At 44.9% G+C, this 24994-nt stretch overlaps 1 protein-coding gene and 1 long non-coding RNA gene across 4 annotated transcripts in view; one reads left to right on the plus strand and one right to left on the minus strand.

The window, feature by feature from the left end:
- Nucleotides 1-24994, plus strand: part of CLIC5 (chloride intracellular channel 5) — a 191804-nt gene that overhangs the window by 82743 nt on the left and 84067 nt on the right. The gene's annotated exons all lie outside the window — the stretch shown is intronic.
- The window catches only part of LOC142492188 (uncharacterized), a 30827-nt gene continuing 6134 nt past the window's right edge, over nucleotides 302-24994 (minus strand). Inside the window, exon 2 of the long non-coding RNA XR_012800800.1 lies at nucleotides 302-608. This is a non-coding gene — a long non-coding RNA (uncharacterized LOC142492188). The remainder of the gene's footprint in view (nucleotides 609-24994) is intronic.

The following is a 24994-nucleotide window of genomic DNA, read 5'->3' on the forward strand; positions in this document are numbered from 1 at the left end:
TCTTGACACCCAAGGTTCACTTAACCCACCACAGCAAGAGACCATGGTATGTTATACTAGAGCACCTCATCATCTTGAGAAAGGTGCCGCAGGAGATGTCAATGGAAAAGAGTGATAGTGCGCAGCTAATAACTAGTGACAACAAATATCAAGTGAACAGTGCACCGTGATTAAACAAACAATGTTGTGGACCTTAAATGTGGATCTGGCACTAATCGTGGGTCTGCAGCCTTTCTTGGGGGTGGCTCGACACCCCAGGAACTAAACAAGAAACAAAAGAACAAGGCGCACAACGCACATAGTGTATTAAAGTATAAAATGTGACTTTATGGTTAAAAGTAAATAGTTCTGCGTACATCAAGTGAGAATAAACAAGCAGTTGGTATACTGTATAGGTTTACCACACCAGGAGATGACACTGTGCGACACCCTCGGATGGATCTCAGTATGCAATGGGTCTGGAGTCGTCTCATCTGTCCCTTACAGCGTCCTCCGTTTAGGGATGGTAGGTGGATGAGTCCCTTGTGTGGAAAGCCCCACAGTAACGAAGCCGCAGGAATCAGCGTTCGTGGATCACTGCATTTTGTTTCTTGCCGCAGGAGATGTATCTGGGTGTATTTACACAATAAATATTTCTTTAAGATGATTTGTGTTGGTCATACTGAGGTCTGTTGACTTAAAGAAATATGAGGTTTGGGATTATGTAATTGTAAGACTAGTAATAGAGGAGATAGGCTAAATGTCTGTTAAATGTAAGAAATTGAAAGTTTAAGGTGCATTTAGGGCAGGAGTGGCCAACTCCAGTCCTCAAGGGCGACCAACAGGTCAGATTTTCAGGATATCTTTGCTTCAGCACAGGTGGCTCAGTCGCTGACTGAGCCACTGATTAAGCCACATATGCTGAAGCAGGGATATCCTGAAAACCTGACCTGCTGGTGGCGCTTGAGGACTGGAGTTGGCCTCCCCTGATTTAGGGCCTTATTCTATTTAGTACGATAGGGCAAATCCTGAACTACTGCATGGAAAGCCTCATTAAACTCAATAGGGCCTTCAGTGCGCATCAGCGCCCTCTCGCTTTATAGAATAAGGCTCTTGGATGCTTTGGGAGTAATTAGGACCGGCTTCCTCCCTCTCGTTGGTCCTGCTCCGGCTGCAAAACCAGGGCACAAGTGGAGGAAAGACACTGCACCCATTGGTTTTAATGTGGTTTTTTTTTTCCCCAAGCAAATCTGGTTCTGGTTTTTGCTCCACTTTTGCCCACATTTTGCAGCCAGGAGACTACATTCATATCTCCCAATCTGTTTTATTGTACAATTTGCTTTAAATACAGTATATACAACACTGTTGGTGATTTTATGCTTTGATTAGTGTTGCTTCTTCACATTATTGTTACAGAGGTGGCAGACATTATTACCCCACGTTGGCACAAAATAACACGTTAAATAATGAATGTGTTATCTTCATAACCATTTTTGGGAAAGGCCCGGCTGTTATATAAGGCAAACTATTGCATAATGGGGGTAATATCATTTGCTACATCTGTATATCAAAGTAACAGTTGTTTGGGTTGATTGTAAAGCCCAAATAAGCAACATGTAAGATCTGACAGTGTATTTCCCGAGCACTTTGATCCAGAGATAAGTTATGTGCCTGTAATGATTATACAAGAAGATTAATTTGAAACCGTGGTTGCTTGCGGTACAGGGCTGCAGATTCACATTGCCTACCAAGCAGTCCTCTGAGAGACTGATCTCATGACATTTTTGCTGCAGGCGTTGCTCATGAGAGAGTATCAAGGGTTAGAGATCAGTGCTGTGGTTTATAGCACATTACAAAGGGGTGTGACCATTTGCATTTTGTAAGGATTATGGAAGGACAAGTGGTTGCTCAAATATACAGTTTAATAGTGATCATCACTGGGGCAAGCAAGGTATTTGGTACCTTAGGCGAACGTTCAGCCTTGCAACCCCCCCACCCCCCAATAAACTTTCAGATTTTTTTTTTAACACGGTATAGCTGCCATTCTCTCATCCTCCTTCCCATACCTCTCTCCCTCCCATTCTCCAATCCTCCCCCCACCCCTCCCAAATATGCTCTATTTTAACAAGATGTATGAAATTCTGTACCATTTTACTGCCTTTCATCTGCATCAAGCCTGCCAGGTCTGTTGTGATGTAAAAACCTCCCTAGCTAACAATTTCTGTGTCAGATGTAGTACGTATAATAAACCTGTTTCACTCGCTGGAATGGCAATTGCGTTACACTTGAGATATTCATTTAACCACATGATTAATAAGGTTCTAAGATTTGATACACATTAGAGCAAACAATTGTGCAGTGCGTCAAACCACAACTTTCTCTGGCTTGACGCGGTACAGTACATAGACCACATTTTCTACCTGACTAATTACAGCTTACCTAATACTTTACTAAACTACAGGTGTAGCAGGATTCCTTGTTCTCTGTCATGTGATATGTGGGGATATTCTTCTCCAACATTGTTCCTGAATCCCATGGCGTCAGTGTTGTTTTATTCTGTAATATATTGGGATATGTTCTCTTATCTAAGGGAACCATGTCACGCTCTACATCTGTATCTCCAACTGTGGTGATGACACAACTTGACAAAGGTTTGCAAGTTTGACTGCGTTACCTACCTTTGCTGCAAAGCATTAAGTTGCTGGCCTCAACGGCGGTGAAGCGGTTAAGTTGGGATCTTTGCAGTGCAAATGTACCTGGTATTATTACACTGTGCAGCATGTTTAGAGGATGTTTTGTAGGTACATGTTCCCCTTGAACCATAAAAGAGCTGCTTTAACTTAACGCTTTGTGCGCTGGAGGGGTCGAGGTACCCGAGTGCCACAGCCCCTTCGAGACCGTGCAGTCACGTGATTGCGGCAGCCATTTTACAGGTAACGGAAGAGCAGATTGTGCCGTGCGCTCCGTGGGAAAGCAGGACGCGATCCAAGCAGGAAAAACAATACTCTTTGGGCATGACGTGGTCACAAAGTCTTGCCCCCCCCCCCACCCCTATGGAGTGCCATTCCCCATGATGTAGTGACTAAGTCCTGGGGAACCCGAAGGGTTAAAGAGTTACCAATAAAGCAAATGTTCAGGTTGTACTAATGAGTAATCTCTGTATTATATTGCTTTCTAATGCAATGCTATAAACGGGCGCTTTTTATCCAGAAGGTTTCAGCAGTAAATCAGGACAGCATGACGAGGTTAAAAGTCCTTCCATGTGCGAAGGTCTAATGGGAAGTGGCATTCCATTGCCATAAACAGGTTAAATATAGCAGCAGTATAAAAGCATTCAGAGCAGCAGAGCTGAAGAGGCATTTGCTGCTTGGAAGCAGACGGAGGTGTGTAGTCCTTCCACACACACAGCACAGAAGAGGTGATTGTTAGTCAGGCAGGTCGATAAAGTGTCACTCTTACACACCATGATTGACAGGGTACCCAGCAACATTGCAAAGCAGAGCAACATGCTGCTGCATTTCTATTTTACTATGTAGAGGAGGTCTTCAATATGGCATCCATGGTCATTTTCTCAAAACTGCTGTTTGTGTTATCACCTTTTTTTTAGTCACATCCCACCCCCCCACCCCCCTCAACGCCCTCATACCCTTCATGGCTACATTTGGCAGGTCAGTGATTTCAATGACACACTTATTATAAAAGCTAGAATTTATTTATTTATTATTAAATGTTTTACCAGGAAGTAATACATTGAGAGTTACCTCTCGTTTTCAAGTATGTCCTGGGCACAGAGTTATGATGACAGATACATGGTTACAAATACATAGTTACATTAAGTGAGCAGGATTATATATTATATACAAGACATTGCATGCACAGTAAAGATAATATATATATATATATATATGTGTGTATATATATATATAGGTGTATGTAGCAGTTACAGACCAGATTACAATGTGAAAGCTTTAGTTTTGAAAGAACGTAGGTGGCTGTGAGAGTCTCCGGTAGGTTGTTCCAGTTGTGAGGTGCACGGTAAGAGAAGGAGGAGCGGCCGGATACTTTGTTGAACCTTGGGACCATGAACAGTCTTTTGGAGTCAGATCTCAGATGATAAGTGCTGCAAGTGAGGAGCTTTTTCAGATAGATGGGTAGCTTACCCAGAATCTCAGCAGTGGTAAACTCCTTAGGATAGTGATTTACACTTAGGTAACAGTAGTGGTGTTTTTAAGTAGGGAAAAAGGTGCCAGAGGCTTAAGAAAAGACAATTTATATCTAAATTATATTCAGCTTTAAATGACAAAATGAAGTAGGAAAAAAAAAAGTTTTCCATCCTCATTCCTACTAATTTTATAATTAGTATGTGGAGATTTTTGTTTCTTGAACAAAAGGCCCAGAACTACAGATGTAGCCAACATGATTACGCTCGCTCGCGCGTTGCAGCGGGACATACACAATGTGCCAGCATGAGACTCAGAAGTGTGTGAAAAAGTGGTGGTGTGTACATGCTATATCCCCTGTCCATGCTCACCGCCAGGTTTTTTCATTGACAAACATTAAGGAGCCGTTCCTCCTTCTAATTTTTGTTAGCCCAAGTGGGTTCCCCCAAAGCCAAGCACCACCCTTTTCAGCTCCGGAGAACACCCGGGTCCTGAGATACTTACCGGTGAAGGTACAGAGTTTAAATCTCCCTCATGTCAAACAAAATGGCTGCCAAATCTTATGCAAATAGGAAGCTGCACCATCATTGGTTGTAGTTTCCTATTGGACGTAGATTAAAATCCCCTCTAAAAATCAGGAAATAATACAGCTAACTCACTAGTAAATCTTGGGAACCTGGGGATTCCTCTGAGCTGAAAATAGTGGGGTTCAGTTCCGGTAGGACTTCCTGGCTCCAAGCCTGTAAAAAACAAATGGCGGTTAGTTAGGGTGGATTGCTCCTTTAAACGTTTGCCCAGTTATAAAAAAAAGAAAGAAAAGGAAATGACAAACACAGATTCGTTTTTCTTTCCCATGTTTTGGCTCAAATTTCACTAGGATTCTAAAATTCTTTTGCATTCGACGTCTGAGCTTCTGAGCAGAGTTCGAAGTTCAGATTTTGGATGCGCTCACCGATTCACCCTTACCTTAACGCAGCCCTATTTATTGTCAACTCGCCTACTGTTTCTACCCCTGAGTTTCTTCCGTCTAGTGCTGAATACTATTAACTTTAGAATTGTCATAGCATTTTTCCACCGCGCACTGAACCCCACATCCCCATGTGTAACTGTTATTCATGTACTGTGTAAACATTATACCCAACCCCGTGTTACTCATGTACAGTGTAATAATTATACCCTACCCCGTTATTCATGTACCGTGTAATCATTATACCCTACCCCGTTATTCATGTACTGTGTAACCATTATACCCTACCCCCTGTTATTCATGTACTGTGTAACCTTTATACCCTACCCCCTGTTATTCATGTACTGTGTAACCATTATACCCTACCCCCTGTAATTCATGTACTGTGTAATCATTATACCCTACCCCCTGTTACTCATGCTTTGGCAATACTGAAATGTTTTTCTGGCATGCCAATAAAGTGTAACCCGGTTTCTCCCACCCAATCTCACATAGGGTGTCCTAGCTAAAGCTCAGGCTACATGTCTCTGTGTGGTGCGTACCTGCTGGCAACAGGGGACCCTGAGTCTCCCGCGATGACATGGGGGAGAACAGGACAAGCTTCTGGGGTTGTGCCTCCGCTCTATTCACTGGTGCAGTGCCTCCATCTCCTGCAGCCCCCAGCAGTATGGGGTGGAGTATACGGAAGAATTACCTTCCCCTCCTCCTGATACACGCCACTCTCAGACAGGAGATAGTATAAAAGTGCAGTCTCTTTATTGTCCTTCCTTATTCACAGCAGACAGTTGCACAGCTGGCTGTCCTCCTTTAGGATGTCCCTGACACCACTCCAGGCCTAGGGCCACCCAGAGTGGGTCTAGCTCTTCCCCTACCCCTAAGCAGGGTAGGAGGCATGGGGTGTGCACTCTCCCTCCCCGGAGGGAGGCCTCAAGCTAGCCAGTCCTGGCAGCTCGGTCTATGTCACCCTAGTCCTTTCAACTCCAAGGACAGACTCTCAAAAGACCCCTAAATAGGAAATGGCAATACCCTAAGAAGCTCCAACAGGCACCGCCCCTGTGTCTCCTGATTGGACATAGAGTCTGGTGACCTGCCTTCACTGCCTCGGTGTACGCCTGAAGTGGGGAAAACCCATGATGACTCCTGGCAAACCTGCCCTCATGCAGGGATTACTGCAAGGAGGATAGAATAATAAACCTACCAGGGATACAAAAGATTATTTGATTTGATACTGTAAAGGTACCGTCATTCCCATATGAACAACGCACAAGTTACAGTAATTAAATATTTTTTTTTAAGTTAGACTTCAGGTTTGCAACACTGAAAAATATATCTCTTATCTTTCCTTTCACTTTTATCTTTCCTTTTTTTTCCTGTGGTAACCTGAAGTTTAGGATGGATTTTGATGTCCTTATTTCAGCATTATCTCTCATGCATTACTGCTATCCCTTTGCCAATTTTTCATCAAACATGGAGGTGCATCAACATCTGATTACCTTTTTACTACGGTGCAGCAGCCAAGATGGAAAGCCATGTGGAAAACAAAGGACAATATGGAGAGAAGAATTATGCTTGTCATATTTTTTAAATCAGGTATTTAATTTACTAAGCCCCTCACTGCCTTTAGTTCATTGCGACTGCACCTCTAAATTTAGGCGGTCTTTGCGATCCGTCATGTCACTTTACGATGGACGGCATATCCAATGCGTCATAATGCCATCCTATGGGGCCGTTATCCGATGCCTGAATGCGTTATCCGACGCTCACCGCCACTGATTAACATGGGACTCACTTTACAACGGTTTCACTATCCAACGCTACTTCCAGAGCGGATTCTGCTGGATAACCGAGGACCTCCTGTACTCATGTATATAAACTTGTACTCACTGCGTGTTCTCAGCTATTTGTAATTGAGCTTTTCAAATCTTGACCTTTTGCCGAGGCTGCATTTGCAAAGCTAGTAAACATACTGCTGCGGCACAGTTTATTCGAGCATTTGCCCGTTCTGTGCCGCAGCAGTAGCCTGGCGCGCGCCCGAGTGTGACGGGCGCGCGCCGAAGCAGCGGAAGAGCGCCCTCCGATCGGGGCGCTCTCCCTACCGCTGCCGGGTCCGCCGGGTCCCCCGGAACCCCCTGCCGCTGTCCCGCGATCGCGGGACACCAGGGCTCCCTCGGGGAGCCCCTGGACACGCGTGCAGGGGGCGCACGCTCCCGATGACGCGTGACCGCGCGTCTATGACGCGCGGCACGCCGAGGGGCGGCCACTAGCAAGCCGGGAGATTTCCCGGCTTGCGGTACCGACCACACTTCAATAAAGTGTGTCGGTAGTGTAGACATTTTAAAGAAAAAAGTAGCTAAACTAAGAAATGAAAAAAGTCTCAATTGTCACAAGAGCAGCATTTCCCAACAATGCTGGTACACAAAATATAGTTATAGAATATTTGGTGAACAATTCGCAGAGATTCAATATCATGTGGGTCTCGTCATATAGCGGTTGTTCGACAACCACAATTTTAATGACATGCTAGGTTAACTCATAACAAGAGGTACACAATCTTGCACTGGGCCTGCTCTGTGTTGCGATGATCTTATTACATTAGAGACCTATTCAGGTAGCTCTGATAAGCTCGATGCCATATCGATCGGATTGGCATGTTCCTTCCTCACGGTCTGACATTTGTGTTGGCAAGGTATTCAGAAAGAGTTATCGCAAGTCCTAAACTGTGAGGTAGGAAGAAGCCATACCACTCGCGTTAGCAGTGGCTCTTTCTAAGATCTGCCTGCAGTCTGTAAGAGCTGCACAGAGAGAACTGCATCTCCCGGCACAGCACTTACAGGCGATCACTCTGTTTTTATTTTCATTTTATTAACATGATCAGCTCTGGAGACCCCCGGCTTCTATGCAGTAAGAATACACGTTCTGCTTCATATGCACATCGCGGATCCCATCGGAACCTGAGTTGCAGCCGCGATGTGAATCTACCTGAATAGCTCGATTTCTCAAAAAATGCGCATTAGAGCATTTTTTTAGCTGCTGCTCGGTTTTTCTGAGGGAGAGCTCTACCAATCGGGAAGAAGCAGGTCTCGAATGAGTTTGACATGTTATAGGAGCTCTCTGAATAGCTAAACATGCAAACTCGCTAAACAAGTGCTCAAAACTGTCGCTAAGTCACTTATCGAAGTTTAATGAATCTGCCCCTATTTCCTGTGGCGTTAAATCATATTGAAACTCTGACTTGCTCAAGACTATTGTTAGCTGCTGTACTTGTAACCCAGAGAACGTCGAAAATGAATTGTATAATAAATTGATATGTGTTTGGATAGTATGAGAAGGAACTGCTGTGTGCCTCTATTTTGAAGAATATGAGCTCTTTCTAAAATAAAAACAAATACATAACATTTCAATAAAATAACTATAATTGATCCCTTTGAGTTTTCACAGTATAAATATTTACCATGACCATTTTAAAATTGATGTCTGAAATGTCTTGTGCAAAGGAACTACACTTTTCTGCACTCAATCACAGCACAACTATTGTGATGACACTTTGGCCATGGGAAGAAGCAATTATGACTCGGAGGATAGTGCTAAAACGGCAACCTTGAAACCCTCCTGATAAAGGAAATTTGGCTTATAAAACACTATTATTGTCCCACAGTAAACATGATACGGCATTAATATCCTGTACTTTCACCTAGAGTTGTTAATCAAGGGATAAAGGGTCATTCGTTTCCGATAATTCCAGTGCTGGGTGGCTGGGGAACCACTTTCTGCTCGTTATCATTTCTGAATTCTCATTCTAGAAAGGTTCCCAGACGGACTGCCGTCCCTGCACTGTCTCTTAGCTCGCACTCCCTCCTCTTTGCAATTCTGTCACTAATCTCTGTCAAATGCATGGAAATGCTAATCCTTCCCTATATTCTGTGTCAACCAGATGGAGTTGGAACATTCTCTATACATTTATGACCAGCGGCGTATTTGAAAATCCGCCGTCACAAAGGCACTTAGCTATTGCAGCCACGGCGTCATTACGTCACCAACGGGATGCCACATGGCGTTGCGTTGCCATGGTGACGTGACGTCATGATGTCATTTGACGCTGTGGTTCAGAAGGAGAAGGAGGGCGGCAGGTAAGGAGGCGGCCACGACAGCTAGGTAACTTCTCATTAGGCCCGATAGGGCTGAGAGCGCGGTAAAAGTATATGGGGTCGGACATTTTTACCGCCATAGGCCTGGGCCTAACGGGAAATCTGCTACTGTTTGTGACACTCGGCGACCATAATTTCCCCACTTCACTGCCAGAGCGGCCAGAACTGCATTGTAAAGCAAAACAGGTTCATACGGCCACAGAAGGGATGGCTCCTGTGTCTCATGTTGTATAAAGGATGCGAGGTGAGAACTCCATTGCAATGCTCTTCTGGGCCTTCTATTAGAGTAGTTGGGCCTAGATTCACAATGCTCTTTAGATCACCTAATGTGACCTTGACTTAACATTACATTAAGACTAATGGTGTGTCTTCAATGCAGAGTGATAACATAATTGTAGCCATGCCTGGTTTTGGCAACGGTACCAGTCTGCCCTCCCTGACATGCAAGCCCTGGTTAGAGCAGACAGTGTCAGGACCAATTATGGGGTTTCCCCACAGAGGAACCTCCCTTGAGTGGCAGGGAGGAGGTGGGATAAGGCATGTGTTCTGCCCAATCATGGGTTAATACTGTACCTTGTACCTTCCTCCCACTGTACATAAGGAGTTGCACCACCCAAATTTAGCAGTGTCCGTTGAGAGAGACAGGTAACACGCAGGATTGCTGTGCACTGGCATACGCTAGTTTTCTCCCCTTTGGGGGAGAGTGAGTGATTACCTTTCCCCAGGCCCTGCAAGAGGGTCAGGGAAGAGTAGGGACTGCTGCGGGGGCCCTTGACCCGTAGTGTAGGTCCAGGTACAATCCGGACGTTGGAGACCTACAGCGAACTGCATTGGGCATGTTACTGTGTGTACAGAAAAATAATTAACTGGTTCAGTTGAATATTCCTCCTGCCTAGAGTGTGATCCTTCTGTGGGGAGAGGTAACGGTTTCTACCGTAGGAGATCGCCTCCATACATCTGGAGCCTGCGGCAGATGGAGGCGCTGTGTACCCAGAGATGAGCAACAATAATGTACCCCAGAAATTAATCCTGTTCTCCCCCAAAACATTGGTGGAGACTCAGATCTACTGTGAGCCAGCAGGTATGCACCAACCTACACAATGTAATGGCGACATCTACCAAGGGGTGGGGGAAACAGCGTTACATTTGGAGGCACTGCTGAGATCTGCAACAGGACAGGTTTTCAGCGACGCAAGGCAGGAAGTGATGAAGCATGCTTCCAGAGCGAGTACTGAAAGAAGAGGGAGGCTAGGTGTAGTATCCAATGAACTGCAGCCTACGCTGACCCTCAGGGTGAGCTGTGTGAGACACAGGGCTATTGCTGGTTCTTAGTCACCCTGCGGGCTGATACATAGGGCGTCTGGAGGGGGTCTTGTTGCCGTAGACCAGGATCACCTGAAGGAGACTATGGTGTCAGGATCAGACGGGGTGGTGAAAAGGTGCTGACGGGATGGTGTCTTAGGAGGGGTGCCTGATCTGCAGGTGCCTATACCTCTCTGCTTGAAGAACCACAACAGTATCACTAGCCGTCAACACACAGTAGACCACAGAGTGCTTGCGATGGACTGTGATCGAGTGCAGCATGCTGGAAGGAGCTTTGCTAGCCTGGGGTACATCTACGCTTGGTAGACAGTAAACCGTGTGCTGTAGAGGCCTACAGAGAATCGTGAGGACTGCGTAGTCCTGAGGGTGATTGCACATAAAATGGTGGTGTCCAAGGATGCACCACATGGCTTTTGCTACCCAATGGTGTCTTCTGTCAAAATTGGATATTAATAGCACGTTCTTGTATAGCGCTGCTAGTTTTACGTAGCGCTTTACAGAGACATTTTGCAGACACATGTCCCTGCCCCGTGGAGCTTACAATCTATGTTTTGGTGCCTGAGGCACAGGGAGATAAAGGGACTTGCCCAAGGCTACAAACTCAGTGCCAGTCAGTGTCTTTACTCACCTAGCCACTCCTCCTCCTTTCGAAAAGAGCGTAAAGAGCTAAACGTTAACTGTAACGGACGTTTGTAATAATGACATTAAAAATTATATGCAAAATGAGGCGCTATCAAAACATTACTAATCCACAAATCATGGCGTTCCTCATACCCCTGTGGATGGGTGTAAAACCAGTATTTTGCTATCTTTTCTTTTGTTTCTCCACTTCAGCAAAAGCCCTTAATTCGGTGTCTGATAGGAGTAAAGTGAAGACGCACTTAGCATCACGGTTTTGGAAGATAACGTAACGTTGTGCAAAAATAACATGATGTTAAGCGTATGCTAAAGAAATGTAGCATGGCCATTGCTTTTTGCATATATAGTTAGCTCTGAGGATACCATGTTAAGTCAGGGAACATAACATCCTTGCCTGTTATGCTCAAATTACTGGATGCTGGATAAAGGAAGGACTGCCCTCTAGTGGAATATAGGGGCAGTGCATGCAGGTTTCTTTCATCCGCAGATCTGTCTCAAAAAGGCAAATTTTTTTTTTTTTTTGCTATAACTGAAAATCCGTAGACGGATTCTTAATAGTCTGAATTAGTTTGCGGATTCCGAACCCTGAAATATGGGTTTTTCTGGAAAAAAAGAGACTTGCTATACTAGAGTCTCAAGCACTATATACATCCCTTCAAACCTCCCTCCATAACATATGGAGAGACACGTGCTCAAAACGGAGGACATATTAGACACTTGGAAGATATGCAAAGTATATTTAAATGACTCACGCCCCACACTTCCTAAAAGGATTTCCAAAAGAACTGGCAAGGCTAAGGCACTTTGTAAAGAAGGGAGCACTGGTGTTAGGCCCAAGAGGATCAGAACCCACAACCTCTCCTATTCAGGACAGCAGCTCCAGTACAGGAATTGGAGAGGAGCGCACGATCCAACAGGAGCAAGGAGAGGACCCAATGCAAAAAAATATACACTTTATAAAAAAAATTTGCATTGGGTCCTCTCATTGATCCTGTTGGATCGTGCGCTCCTCTCCAATTCCTGTATCTGCTACCACTGGAAGCTGCACATCCTGGCAGCCCCAACCAAGGACTTGTGAGTACTTCATTGTTACAGGGCTGCTTCCAATGAGACTGATCGTGGGGGGTTCATTCATACCCATTATCTGTCTTCAGGAGGCTTATTACCCAATATTGCTGCTGTTATTCTCACCTTGTTATTTGTTTCTGGATTATCCTTGGGCTTTGGCTTTGGCTACTATTGGTTATTATACCTAGCATTTGAGCACTTCTTCATCTCTATCTACAGCAGCTCCAGTAGTGTGGACTTAAACAGCTGCTGGGTAGTACCACTGTCACGGATACTTTTGAGCTCTACTTTTTACTGCTCACACCTGTAGCCCCCTCCCCCTGGCTTCCTTTAAAAGCAGACCACTTCCACTACCAGCTTTTGTTCACTGCTAGAGCTGCTACCCAGAACAGCGGAGGTTGTGGGTTCTGATCCTGTTGGGCCTGATACTAGTACCCCCATCCTCACAAGGTGCTTGTTAATATAGTTCTTATGGAAATTCTCTTTGGAATTGTGGGGTCTGTCATTTAAATATACTTTGCGTATCTAAGGTGCGCTCCTTTTGGAGCACACGTCTCTCACTATGTTATTTGGAGGGAGGTTTGAGGGGAGTCCAAAACAGCTTTATTACAAACAGCTGTATTCTTCATCTCTCATAAGTAAGTCTAAATAGAGATGAATTCTGCATAAATGCATATATCTAGATAAGCTTGATTCTAAAGTAAGTACAGTCGGTTTTATTATTATCAATATTACTGGTAGCAGTCAGGTACTTATCATCAGGACCAAGTCCCCTGGACTCTGTGTATGAATAGCCACTTGGCTCTGTATATTTCTATTTTATCAAACATCATGACATTTACTGGCTGAACTACTTTGTCTATCTATCTCTATAGGTAGAAACTGGTAAGGGGCCCCCGCAGCTGTCAGTAATGGTGTGGGTGTAGGTGCTCCCTAGGTAGGAATATAGGATAAATAAACAGAGAACAGGAACCTAGAACGGGCACTCTAAACACCTGGTGGGTGGTTGATGAAGGGGTTAAAACGTAAAGCTTTATTATCCATGTAAAATACTGTGGATTAAAACAAATATTAAACGCTCAGATCCTATAGTATGAACACTTGATGCAATGTTCTGGATCACAAATGAACTGCATAGAACACTAAATTAGTGTCTTGCAGTGTGAACAGGTGGATAAGGAAACCACTTGTCCAGTGTAACCAGAACAACTTAGACACACTGGTGCTGAGGTACGTATTGGTGTGCAGATCCTGAAATAACAGTAAAGCAACGGACAAGGAAAAAATGGATCCTAGCCAGGTCTGCCAATGTACTAGATAGCACAAAGGGTGGCTGAAAGGTGTAGGGTCCTACCTACATTTGCGTGCATAAAACACAAAAGAAGGTATAGGATGAAGAATCACGTTGCTGTATGGTGTAAGTAACCAGAGATCAAGGTCTCAAAAATGTGCGAGTTAGCCTCAACAATTTCAAGAACAAATTCCTTCACTAATTATACCATATTTATGGGAGAAAGTTGAATGATGTTAATATTATTTTTCATGCCTCGATGAAATATACCCTGGGAATAAGTTTCTAGTATTCCATCACTTTGATACCATGTACAAAAAGATCTTTTAATTACTGTATATGTTGTCTGCAAATTTGTAAAATGATTGTCAGCTTGCAATATTCCTTTTCAGTAATATCTCCGTAGCCCTGGCTCGCGCGGCGAGACACTGCAGGGAAAACTACTGACTATTTAAACAGCAGGTCTATGGAGACACTGCAACCCCTGAGGAAGCCACTAGGTGGCGAAACGCGCGTTGGGTTTTACATACTAGGCATCATAGCTGGCACTGCGTGAGCTACAGGGCTGTCAATAGGAGCACTGACAGATATTCTATCCGGAACTCCTAGGTGCTCCTGATGTAGCAGTGGTGTTCCAGGAACGCACCAAACAATATCAGGGCTTACCTTCTTTTTGCCTCGCTCTGTCCTGTGTTTATGGCTGCTGAATTACGCAGCTAATACACCATTATTCAGGCATGCCAGAGTCTAGACAGGATTGTTCTTTATGGTCAGACAGCTGTATGAATCATTTACCTTATCTAGGATCAGCATTTGTGTATCCTTGGCTAGAGGGCTGTCGAAAGGTAGTATCACTGGTATTAGTTCCTGAATGGACCTTTCATTATTGGTACTTACATCTAATTTTATACCATACAGAGGTAAATATCAAATAGGCTATATTTAACACAGTACCTCACAGCCCTCTTGGCAATGTTTGAATCACACAGTTACTGATACTGGAGGTTTTTTTGAAGTGAAACTTCTTTAGTGGCACCTATTCTGATGGGGTAAAACTGGAGAGTTGGGGACGAAATGTGAAACGGAAGTGACGTCACGGCTCCCCCGCTCCCCCCACACGTCTGCTGTCACATGCGGCGGTGGCGATAGCCGCCGGCGCCACTCCTAACGGGAGCTGCTCCCCCCACACGGCCGATGACATATGCGGCAGCGATAGCCGCCAGCGCCGCTCCTAACGGCCGCCATTCCCCCCACACGTCCGCTGCCATGCCGCGCATGCGCACTACTAATGGCGATGCTTACGGACTTCTGTACATGAGCAGAAGCGGCTGGCAGCGGTGCCGTTCCCCCAACATGTCCGCTGCCATGCCGCGCATGCGCAGTAGTCATGGGGACGCAGAGGAAAGCCATGCATGCGCAGAAGCGGCTGGCAGTGGCGCTGTTACCCGGCTGCTGCCCGCTGACATGCCGATGGACAGGAGGAAGATGGGTAGGAAAAAGCAGGCACCAGCAGTACAAAACCAAAAAAATGAATGAAAGAACATCCAGAGAGCGTGTGCCCATTTAAAGGAATAATGTAATGGTTTTCAGCAAAAAACAACCACATTATGGGGTACAGAGCCTGTACCCCATAATGTGGTTGTTTTTTGCTGAAATCCATTAAATTATTCCTTTTAATGGGCACACGCTCTCTGGATGTTCTTTCATTCATTTTTTTGGTTTTGTACTGCTGGTGCCTGCTTTTTACTACCCATCTTCCTGGTTAGTACACTGAAGAATCGGAAGCACACCCCCTGCTGTGGACACAGTCTGGATATCCTGACCAAGCCCTCTACAAATGAGTGAGTAATTATACCTCCATTCCGATATATTATGTTGGATCACTTAACTGTGAGGTCCCTTACTACAGTGCTTGTGGGGACCCTAGTCCACTAGTCGGTTTACTATGGAGCTTTGAATGTTTAACACATTTGGGACACAATCTGTGGTTATCCACTGGGGAGTATACAGTTGCAGAAATCTTCAATCAAGTTTATTTTCAAGATACCAGGCTGTTTTTGAAGCACCACGCACCTCCTATATTCTATGATGGACAGGAGGAGAGAGGAGGGAGGAGGGAGGACCGATGAAGTGGAAGTGATGAGATCGGACCTGGCAACGATGTCCACATTAAAGGACACCAAATTGCCAGCGAGACAGATACGGGCAACAGAAAAAAGGTGAACAGGAAAGACTGACACAGTTGGGAAGATAGGTATTCTTCTGTGTACTGGAAATATCTAATCTATACAAAGTCAGCAATATATCAGACTAGCTGAGAGCCCCGGCGTTGCCCGGGATGTTTGTGGTGTGGGTGTGGCATTTGGGTGAGGAGTGGTCCACGCGGCCCATGTGCGGTGGTAGTGCTGCTGTGGCTGTACTGATGGTGATTGTATCGGGGTGCTGATTTGGGAGGGTTTGGTGCTGATGTGGGGGTGCGGATGTGGGTGTGCCGATGGGGGAGGTGTAAAGGTGGCGATGTGTGGGTGCTGATGGTGTTGATGGGGGCTGGGAATGGCGGGGAGCCGAGAATGCCAGTGTGCTGGGGGGGCATGGGATACCTGTGTGCTGATGTGGTGGTGCTGGGGATAGTGTGTATACATGTGTGTGTGTATACGTGTGTGTGTATACGTGTGTCTGTGTATACGTGTGTCTGTATAGGTGTGTGTATGTATAGGTGTGTGTGTGTGTGTGTCTACGTGTGTGTGTCTACGTGTGTGTGTGTCTGTGTACGTGTACGTGTGTGTGTGCCTGTCTTCATGTGTGTGTGTGTCTGTCTACATGTGTGTGTGTGTGTGTGTGTGTCTGTCTACATGTGTGTGTGTCTACATGTGTGTGTGTGTGTGTCTACATGTCTGTGTCTGTGGACGTGTGTGTGTGTGTGTCTGTCGACGTGTGTGTGTGTGTGCCTACATGTGTGTGTGTGTGTGTGCCTACATGTGTGTGTGTGTGCGTGTGTGCCTACATGTGTGTGTGTGTGCCTACATGTGTGTGTGTGTGTGTGTCTACATCTGTGTGTGTGTCTACATGTGTGTGTGTCTACATGTGCGTGTGTGTGTGTGTGCCTACGTGTGTGTGTGTCTACATGTGTGTGTGTGTGTGTGTACATGTGTGTGTGTACATGTGTGTGTGTGTGTGTGTGAGTGGTCTCTGTGTGTGTGTGTCTCTGTGTATGTGTATGTATATATATATATATATATATATATAAAAAATATATATATATATATATATATATATATATAATATATATAATATATATATATATATATATATATATTTATCTATAGAGATATATATATAGTGTGTGTGTGTGTATGGAGGGATGAGGGGGGAGCTGAAGGAATGTGTTGGGGGGGGGAGCTGAAGGAATGTGTGTGGGGGGGGAGCTGCTTACCTTGCAGACGGCAGCATCTTCCTCGTGCAGGCCGGGAGACGGACCCTGCAGTCATCTGGTACGGAGGGGCAGGGATCGGACGGAAGCCGGACAGAGGGCATGTGGAGGGGAGGGGGGAAGCTGCAGGGAGAGCAGCACGGGGCATGTGGAGGGGGGAGAGCAGCACGTAGCATGTGGAGGGGGGGGGGAGCTCACCCGTCCTGCCGCTGCCTCACTCATCCTGCCGCTGCCTCACTCATCCGGCCGCTGCCTCACTCATCCGGCCGCTGCCTCACTCATCCGGCCGCTCCCATGTGGATGTGAGGCGGGAGGCCGCGTGTTGTGGCCGCTCCCCCGTGTGTGTCCCGGGCGCTCGCTCCGCTCCCCCACTGACTGTAGCGGCGCCGGGGTGTGAGCTTGGGGGGGTGGGGGAGGGTGAGCTTGGGGGGGGGATGAGCTTGGGGGGGGTGCGGTGTGTGTGAGCTTGGGGGGGGTGGGAATGTGTGTGTGTGTGTGTACACGGGACTCCGGGTAAGTTCGGGCACAGGGAGGGTGGGGGGTGTGTGGAAGTTGAGGTGCGGTCCAGCTGACGGGGGAGAGTGAGGGGCACCGGGAGGGGATTGTGTGTGTGTCCCCGTCGTGTCCGTGTGTGTGTGTGTGTGTGTGTGTGTGTCCCTGTGTGTGTGTGTCCCTGTGTGTCCTTTGGCCCGTCACTCCGCCTCTGGCCAATGAGAGGTGTGCGGGGGAGGGCCAAGGGACCAATGAGATTTCCCCTAGGGACACCGGACATCCAGGCATACAGTGCTTTCAATTATATAGTATAAGATTGTAAAATGCAGTGGTCACAGTACTAATACAACCTCAGTGGTGCTGTGCTTGAGTGCAGGAGAGAGCACAGTTATTTGAGCAAAGGACACTATAATAATGGTACTAATTTTACAAACCTCATGGTGTATTCATGCAGAATATAAAGGGTGAGACTATTTGTAAAACACATCTCAGTCACACGCACAGTCACCCGCACAGTCACCCACACACGCACAGTCACTCGCACTCACACTCACACGTGCACTCACATGCGCACTCACACGCGCACTGACAGTCACACGTACACACTCAGTCACACGCACAAACTCAGTCACACGCACACTCAGTCACACGCACACTCAGTCACACTCACATGCACACGCACAGTCACACGCACAATCACACGCACACACAAGGAATTCACACTTAGTGCATATAGCTAATACAGGGGATGTGTGCCGAGCACGCGCATTCTAAGTTAAATTTATTTGCGTTTTGTCAATGAAATTGTATTTTGATTTTTAATTAAAACATCACCAACACAAATACAATTTCTGTGACAAAAGTCAAAGAAGTTTCACTTACTATGCGCGTGCACAGCACACACAGCTTTTTTTAAATCTAGTTCACGTTACGGTTAGCTTTTATACGTGTATATGTTCTAAATGGTTTTGCCATAGCTGGAAGCATATTGTTACTAGGCACAACACTACACTACCGGTATATACTGTAATTCCAAGTGATTGTTACTAGTAGTGAGAGAGCTGCACTGTGACTCTAAACACACCATTATTTCTGGCATGGCCAGGTAGCTACATCAGGTGTGACACAACTGCACACTCTATAACCAATGGTCTTTATTTTAATTAGCTGATTAAAAGGTATAGTCCTCACAGGAACACTGCATCATATAAATGCCTTTAATTTACATGATATTTATGGTGTGTGAATTTATTAAGGTGTGCACTAATTAAGATGAATCACTTTTCTCTCAGCTCCTGTAGACTACTCCTTCATGCTGGTGTTGGTCATCCCCTTTCCCCCCCCCCCTTCTACTTTATATTACAATAACCCTGCTTCAGCACACGCAGCTCAATCAGTGTCTCAGTCAATGACAGAGGCCCTGATTGAGCCGTCTGCGCTGAAGCAGGGATATCCTGAAAACCTGACCTGTTGGTGGCCCTTGAGGACTGGAGTTGGCCACTCCTGCTCTAGTGCTATCGCTACTCTCAAGCACAACAACTACAGTCTTTAGTCTTTCAGTTAGCAAATGGCAACATTTTTCAATAAACATCCACCACTACAGTACAGTATGTACAATGTATCCTTCCTTTATTCTCATGTACGCCTTTCCAGCACTGCGTCTGATCCCCATGTGCCTCGATCACACACCTTACACAAACACATGAGCTAACTGGATTGGACTTAGCATATATATGTAAGACTGATGACTAATAATTAAAGTCCACGTGTTACAGCAATAAACACAACTACGCCACCTCATTTCATCAGTGTCGACAGCAAAATAATGTAATTTGTTGTATTAACACAAGGACATTAGCTATCAGTCACCAGTCTTGCACACCTATTTCATACTGGTGATTTCTTGTGTTGGTCGGGATAGGAATTTAACTCTAGCATCACTGCTGTGCAATGCATCTGTTCTGCAAAACATGCTCAAGGCAGGAGCCTCCACAGCTGAAGGGGTTGACAGTGTCTTGTGCTGTGGACTCCTCTATCAAGGGAGAAGTTACGTTTGTAACTGATGTGATAGTTGCAATGCCTTATATGACAGTAACAAGACCTATAATACATTAATGTTCTTATTAATCTTTCGAGACTGCAATATGTATTTTTTTCTCAGATGATAACACAATTGAGACCTTCTCTAGTCTTTGTCTTCTCACATATTTGATGGTCATTCCAATCTTTTAGACCCATCGTTGACATACTGTAGGCCCAGATCCACAGAGGTCCGCGAAGTGTTAACAAGTAACTGCATTAGGCAGTGAGGCATTTAAAGTGAGGTTTTTAAGTGATACAGTTAGACTACAGTTAATATATATATATAGTTAATATACTCACCTTCTTCATGCAAGACCAATAACCAATAACCTCAGCTGATATGACATGGATCTAATTGCATTCTCTTCACAGGTATGTTCCTGATGTTGAAACCCTGTGTATAAGACTGAATCTGGCCTTGTTGAATTGATATATAAGTATGTTCCTGATGTTGAAACCCTGTGTATAAGACTGAATCTGGCCTTGTTGAATTGATATATAAGTATGTTCCTGATGTTGAAACCCTGTGTATAAGACTGAATCTGGCCTTGTTGAATTGATATATAAGTATGTTCCTGATGTTGAAACCCTGTGTATAAGACTGAATCTGGCCTTGTTGAATTGATATATAAGTATGTTCCTGATGTTGAAACCCTGTGTATAAGACTGAATCTGGCCTTGTTGAATTGATATATAAGTTAGTATGTTTGAATGTAAAAAGTATTTTTTTTTTTTTTCCTCTTAACTCTGTGCTGTTAATTGAACAAATGGAACAAGGTGACTGATTGGGGAGGGGGAGGGTCATGTGACCTTTTTTTGTGTATAATACTAACAGTTCAGCTGCATTGGGCAGGAACTGCATTAGGCAGTGAGGCATTTAAAGTGAGGTTTTTAAGTGATACAGTTAGACTACAGTGTGACTGGGGACTGCTTCTTTCTGCAAACTCTTTAACTCAAGACAACAAATGGTAAGCTATTCAGATCACACTATGATCCCATGCTTGTTAGCCTGCATAGTTTAACCCCCCACCCCTTTACAACTTCTTTCACTGCAGCCTCTCCCAAAACTGACTGCACAAAACACTGAAACCCTGACTTGACCCTAGCATTGCAATGCAGCAAAACACATGACAAGGTACAGGTTCACCCCTGCTGTTTAGTCTGCACACACTCACTCTGCTCATAACAGCTCCATGCAACACTGCCTACCTCTGGCATCATGAACCTGCTATGTCTTCTAATTTTTTTCTTTCTCCTGGCCTCATGGAGATGTTACTCCCTCTATCCACTACAAACTCCTCCATCCTGGCCCGCACCCAACATCACCATACACCCTGGACTACTCAAAAGCCTTGCACTATCTACTGAATGTTGGTGGAGAACTCTAAAAACCAGCACACCAACCACTGCTCACTCTAATGGAAAACACCACAAATTTACAACTTGTAAACAACTACCCAAATTTCTACTCATACTATTACTCTCTCTAGCAGGTGATGTTGAAACTAACCCAGGTCCTCCCATTTCAGCTCTGTCCCATGCCCCTGAGAATTCCACCTTTAAATTCCAAAAAGGGCTATCTGTCGCCCATATAAACAGCCGGAGCCTGCTGCCCAAACTAGACGAACTAAGGGCATGGTGCCTTATGCATAAACCCAAAGCCATCGTTCTTACAGAAACATGGCTATCCTCTAAAACCCCTGATGCAAATATCGCCATTCAGGGATACTCCATTTTTAGGAGAGATAGGTCAAAGAGAGGAGGAGGGGTGTTATTTTATATTGCAGACACCTTACAATTTACACTGCTACATTGCCCACCAAGTCCACCCTCTTTTGAAACTCTAGTTGGCAAAATCTGCCTCCCCTTTTCTAAGCCCATCTTGCTTGCTGGCATCTACCGCCCCCCTAAAGCCCCTCTACAATCCTTGACTGATATCACCCAATTTCTTGCCTCCATTTCCTCTCTGAATGAGAAGAGTGAGCTGCTAGTTCTTGGGGATTTCAACTTCAATTGGCTTGACCCTAAAAACCACAAAATCCAGATACAACTCAAGTCACTTAACCTATCGCAACTCATTTCCCAACCCACACGAATAAACCTGAAGTCGCATAACCATTCCTTGCTAGACTGGATTCTCTCCTCAAACCCCAGCAGAATCCAATCCTCTGGCATCCTTCCTGACATTTTCAGTGACCATGCAATAGTGTACTGTGTAAGGAAAATTAAACCGCCCCATTCAAGCCCCAAAGTTCTCCTCACTAGAACATTTAAAAACTTTAACCCACAACAGTTTCTGGATGACCTTACCAACTGCCCATGGCACAGAATCGATTTAATCCCCGACCCTGACTCTGCGCTCGACTATTTCCAATCCGAGTTCTTAAAACTCTGCGATACCCATGCTCCACTACGCAAAATAAGGGTACGGGGGGCCCACCTTCCATGGGTTACACCTGACCTTATAGCACTCTACCAGTTCAGGGATGCCTTGTGGAAAAGCTACAAAGTAACTGGCACTACCAAGGATCTCAATCACTACAGATGCCTGCGGAACGTGTGCACAAGGCAAACAAGGCATGCAAAAGCACAATATTACTCTGACAATCTCCTCCAGAATACATCAAACCCAGCTAATTTCTGGAAGGTTATCAACAATATATTCCAGCCTCCTAACCATCAACAACCAAGTAATATCACTAAGGGGGATATTACTCTGACAAACCCCACTGACATTGCAAATGCATTCAATGATTACTTTGTGGGGTGTGCCACTAACTTATTAGCGAAACGCAGCACAAACCCCAAACCTGAATCTCATCTTGGGAGTACCCCTATAGTCCCACCCCCTCCCAACACTGCCCACAATTTTCAATTTAGCCCAGTATCTGAAGAGGAGATTACACAAGCGCTCCTCAAACTAAAACTAAGCAGCCAATGTGGACCCGACTTACTACAATCTAGGTTTCTACGACTTGGTGCCCCAGCCATTGCCAAACCAATTGCGTCCATAGTCAACTCTATCCTGTCTGCAGGCCATATCCCTAAGACCTGGAAAACTGCCAGAGTTGTCCCAATCTTCAAAAGTGGGGACAAAAACACTGTCTCAAACTACAGGCCAATCTCACTTCTCCCAATTCTATCCAAAGTAATGGAAAAATGTGTCCACTCCCAATTAAGCGATTTCTACACCAAGACAAATTTCCCTAGCCAATTCCAGTCTGGGTTTCGTCCCAAACACTCCACCGTAACTACCCTGCTAAAAGTTTGCAATGAAATCCAGTGTGGAATGGAATGGGGACAACTCACTGGTGCAGTATTCCTAGATTTTGCAAAGGCTTTTGACACAGTTGATCATGCTATCCTGCTTAACAAACTCCAGAGCTCTGGAATAGGGAAACATGCTTTAAACTGGTTTCAGTCCTACCTATCAGGAAGATCCCAACATGTGTCCATCTCAGGCTCTAACTCCAACCCCCTGGATATCACCTGTGGTGTCCCGCAAGGCTCTGTTCTGGGGCCCCTACTCTTCTCAGTGTTCATTAATGATCTTCCCACAGCTTGTAAGGAAGCCTCAATACACATGTATGCAGATGACACAATCCTGTATGCACACAGCCATAGCCTCTCTGACCTTCAACACATACTTCAGTCTGACTTTTTGAGACTCGAAAACTGGATTTCCCAAAACAAACTGTTTTTAAACACTGACAAGACTGTAACAATGGTATTTGGGACCAAGACTAAATTTGTAAAGCTTCCAGTGACTGAGCTCCTGATTAGAACCAACGCTAAAACCACCCTAACACCTGTCACTAGTTTTAAATACCTGGGCTTATGGTTTGACTCCCACTTAACATTCGGGATGCACATTGATACCCTGACAACCAAGACCTATGCCAAACTAGGGGTACTTTACAGGAACAAATCCTCCCTAAGTCTCCTGGTCAGAAAGCGTATTGCACAGCAGATGCTAATGCCAATTATTGACTATGGAGACATAGTATATGGCTCGGCTCCTCAAACCCACCTTAGCAAACTTGACACCCTCTACAATTCAATTTGTCGTTTTGTTCTCCAATGCAACTACAACACACATCACTGCGAAATGCTCAAAGAACTAGATTGGTCATCACTAGAGTCTAGGCGCAAAGTTCACCTTTCCTGTCTCACCCTCAAATACTTTCTGGGCAAGCTACCCAGCTACCTGAACAAGCTCCTCACCCCTACCACATGCAGTACCTATCACCTGAGATCAGACTCCAAAAGACTATTCATGGTCCCAAGACTCAACAAAGTATCCGGACGTTCCTCCTTCTCCTTCCGTGCACCCCAAAACTGGAACAACCTACCAGAGACTCTCATATCCACCACCAGCTTAAGTTCTTTCAAATCTAAGGCTGTCTCACACTTTAATCTGGTCTGTAACTGTTTCATACGCTCATAATATATATTTTCTTTAACTGTGCATGCAATGTCTTGTATATAAATGTATACCTTGTTCATTTATGTAACTGTATTTGTAACCATGTATTATTTGTTTTACTCTGTGCCCAGGACATACTTGAAAACGAGAGGTAACTCTCAATGTATTACTTCCTGGTAAAATATTTTATAAATAAATAAATAAATCTTCAAAGTGCTTTGAAGAAAGCTGTTAGCACTAACGATGCATTAAATGTTGTTTTTGTCCGGAAAGTGCAATGCATTAACTGTAATGTCCATTAATGCTAAGGATATGGTGCCAAGGTTCAACAAAGTATCCGGCAGCTCCTCCTCTTACCGGGCACCTCACAACTGGAACAGTCTACCGAAGACTCTCACAGCCACCAGTCTAAGTTCTTTCAAAACTAAAGCTGGCTCATAACTGTTACATATGCTTATAACTATATTATCTGTAACTGCATGCAAAATGCCTTGTATATAATGTATAACCCTGCTCACTTAATGTAACCATGTATCTGTCATAACTCTGTGCCTAGGACATACTTGAAAACGAGAGGTAACTCTCAATGTATTACTTCCTGGTAACACATTTTATAAATAAATAAATAATATGCAAAAGGGGTGTCCCCTCTAACAACGCATATCCACAGAGCTCCATGATATTCGAGGGATATAACAAGACATTAGTTATGTCATACTGAAAGGTGGCGTTACTCCCATCCCGACCCTGAGGGAGAACTATATTTCATACCTGGATGGGAGTAACGCCGCCTGTAGGTAAGACAGACGTAACGTGAGCCACGTTATTTAAAGCTAACGTGAGGCGGGGCTAATTTAACACGGCGTTAAGACTATGCTAATGAGATTACAATGGACGTTGTTTTTTTTGCATATTATTAGCTTTCTGAATATGCCTTAACCTCAGGAAAAATAATATGTGGATCTGAGCCATAGTTTCATACCTTCTATGCA

The sequence above is a fragment of the Ascaphus truei genome, chromosome 4 (genome assembly GCF_040206685.1).
Source record: "Ascaphus truei isolate aAscTru1 chromosome 4, aAscTru1.hap1, whole genome shotgun sequence".
Lineage (NCBI taxonomy): Eukaryota > Metazoa > Chordata > Amphibia > Anura > Ascaphidae > Ascaphus > Ascaphus truei.